We start from the raw sequence: 3,121 nt of genomic DNA on the forward strand, positions 1-3,121 counted from the left end.
TCCTCTTCCTCTTCTTCTTCTTCTTCTTCTTCTTCTTCTTCTTCTTCTTCTTCTTCTTCTTCTTCTTCTTCTCCTCTAATGGTCTTTGCAGATTGGCAAAAGGCCTTGAATAAATCCAGTCTGGAAGGACCTGGGACATTAGCTCAAATGGAACTACTCTGTGGTCTATAAGACCCACTTCAGTTTGGAGTTCTGGTTGGTGTACACTGAATACAACACAAGTTCTTTGAAGAGTTAAAGAAGCTCTGGAAGAGATCCTATCCTTTTGAATCAACTAACATATTTTTTGTTAAGGTTGGTTTGACCCTGTGGGTAGACTTTCCCATAGCAGCCTTTCAATAGATAGTTATGACTAAAAGTCTGACAAGAGCCAAGGAAAGTGTTGTGTCCGGCCAGTAGATTACAGGTCTGGGTTCTAGCCTGGAAAAGCATTTTGGAAACCTGGAAGAGAAGAGGGGCTAGGTGGCGAGAGAAAGATGCAGCTAAGGCAGTCATGCTGATCAAAGCTCAATTTTACTATTCCGCACGCAGTTATGAGGCAGGGGAAGGGGGCTCGATTCCCGCCAAATAATCTTGGGGACCACATGTATGTGGGCCCCAGCAGTCGGCGTGGCAGAACGGTTGAGTGGCAAGCTCCACCCCTGAGCAAGCTGGCTGGGGGAGGGGAGACTACAGGAAACTGCATAGCTTGTTGTTCATAGGTGTGAAGGAGTGTAAGAATTACCATTCTTATGTGGTTATACTCTGAGAATCCAGGTATAAAACTAAAGTTAAGGATGTGATGGAGGGCCAGGTGAGCTTCTTATGTTGTCAAGAGGAATAGTCTAGGTCCATTTGGTGTTTAGCATGCTTGTTCCTTCTATTTGAAAGGGATGTGTTCTAACACGTCCAGTGATTATCTAGAACTGGGACTTGTATTAAGTGTGTGTGTGTGTGCAGCACACGTGTGCATGTGCGTGCACGCACACACACATGTACAAATCCCAGTATGTGTATTTTTATTAATTTGAAAGTTGTGTTTGAGCTAGGTACACTGATGTTTCAAAAATTAAATAGTTGAACAAGTGCTATATGTGGTATGACCTAATTAATTTTTCTCTGCTTTGTCCACCTTTTCAGTTTTTTCTCCATTCTGGGCCCAGAGGAATTGAGTCCTGTTCTGAAGCTTTTTGAGAGCTCAAAGTTCAGCATCATTAGTGAATCTTAGCTGCTGACTGTCTACACAGCAAATGCTTTAGAGAATTATTCTGTTGAAACAATAATGATTTTCATAGACTGCAATCTCAGTTGAATATGTTTTCTCTGTAATGTGAACGAATACCCAGCACTTGTCAACAAAACTGCATAGACCTTGAAAGAAAACCCTTTAAATTGAACAGCTTGGACACTAGGTTGAGCAGGAGAAACCTTAACAACAGTAAATATTCGTTCACCTTCTGGAAGATTCAACCACTGATACACACAGAGCTGCTGCTGAAGTACCATGTCTAAGAACTCGGAGTTCATCAATCTGTCCTTTTTATTAGATCATGAGAAGGAAATGATACTGGGAGTCCTAAAGAGAGATGAATATTTGAAAAAAGTGGAAGAGAAGAGAATAAGGTGATATGAATTTTTTCTTTTGCCCTAATTCAACTGCTTTCTATTTGTTTTCAGTGATTTTGATGTCGAATTTGATAGTCTCATTGGAGACAGATATTGATCAGGGATTTTATAGCTTTCCTGATGTAACCCAAATATTTGAAAATATCTTTGGCTCTGTGCCATCTAGCTAAAGAGGATGAAAATCAGCTAATAGTAGGATGCTGGTGATATGAAGGCACACATTTGCCAACAGCAAACCTAGTAGCTAAGAAGAAAGACTCCCCAATTTTGAGTACCAACTCTGGAATGGCCTGTATGATATTTAAGCATCTTGCTGTGGTGTTAGTTATATTTACATCACTGGAACTATACAAGCAGGTAAATGGATATTAACTTGGTTTTTAGTTTAGAGAATATCATCCATCATGGTGAGGAAAGGATTATGGGCTGGAGGCCTTTTTGTCCATGGTGGTAGGAACATAGAAGGTTTTAGGGTTGGGAAGCACAGCCTGGTCTCCAGTGTGCACCACCCCTGCCTGGCTCAAATATTTTTAACTTTATCATCTCTGGTAATTTTGTTTCACTTTGATAAGAACTTGATACCACTACACCCAATTTTCCTGATTTAGATTTGTCATCAATAAAACAATAATGATAACATTGCTCCCCTTAGCACTGATGCAAAGATTAAGGAAGCTTATAAATATGCTTGGGAATTCGGCTCCTCCCGAATTCTAGAGCATGTTCAATTCTAGAACATGGGGTGGTCTCATGAGCTTTCTCCTCTAGAAAATGTTAACTGTTAAATGTATACATTCTCAGAGATGAGCAGGGCTTGGTGAACCCCTCCCCACCTCCATGACAGATAATGAATGGTTCCAATCTAGTGCAGGTCTCCTATTGATAAGCCAAGTTCTCCTCAGTTGGTGATTGAATAAGTGTCCATGCAATGCCTAGAAATAGTCTATAACAGGTGCATTTTAAAAACCTATAGCTGTTTGGGTGACCCTGCTGAGAACACACTCATGGCCTTACTACTCCCCATCAGGAAAATGGAACAGAACAGAACAGAATATATTTCTCAAGCCTGGCATTTAATGGCAGTTCTGACCTGTTAGCTGTATGCCATTATCTAAAGTTACTATGACTTTTATCAAACATTTAAAGGAGGACAGAAAGTTTTTTAAGTTGATCTCTGCATGGAGACTGAAACTCTAAAGTTCAAATTTATTGTTTTGTTCCACATGCCTAGTTCCACTGGAATGGGCTACTAAGTAAGCCCTGACCTTAGTACACTAATAACTCATACACCCCAGCCAAGAAACTGCCTTCAGTCTTTTAGTTTGCCTCTAAGTAGTTCATTCGTTTATTTCAGTCCTGCAGGCAGAAAGATTAGAGAAAAGCAAATAAGGCAAACATTTGGTTCAAATGAATTAAATGTGATTTCAGGAATAATACATTCCACCTGGAAGCCAAGGAGGCCAATGAGTGCAAAGAATAACATTCTTTTAATACTCTATAAAATTTTAATCTGCAA

The 3,121-nt window shown here is 40.0% G+C and overlaps 1 long non-coding RNA gene across 1 annotated transcript in view; it reads left to right on the forward strand.

The window, feature by feature from the left end:
- LOC115030066 overlaps nucleotides 1-1,476 on the forward strand; it is a 152,073-nt gene extending 150,597 nt beyond the window's left edge. Inside the window, exon 3 of the long non-coding RNA XR_003835662.1 lies at nucleotides 1,120-1,476. This is a non-coding gene — a long non-coding RNA (uncharacterized LOC115030066). The remainder of the gene's footprint in view (nucleotides 1-1,119) is intronic.
- The last annotated feature ends 1,645 nt before the right edge of the window (nucleotides 1,477-3,121 follow it).

This window comes from Mus caroli, chromosome X, assembly GCF_900094665.2.
Source record: "Mus caroli chromosome X, CAROLI_EIJ_v1.1, whole genome shotgun sequence".
Taxonomy (NCBI): domain Eukaryota; kingdom Metazoa; phylum Chordata; class Mammalia; order Rodentia; family Muridae; genus Mus; species Mus caroli.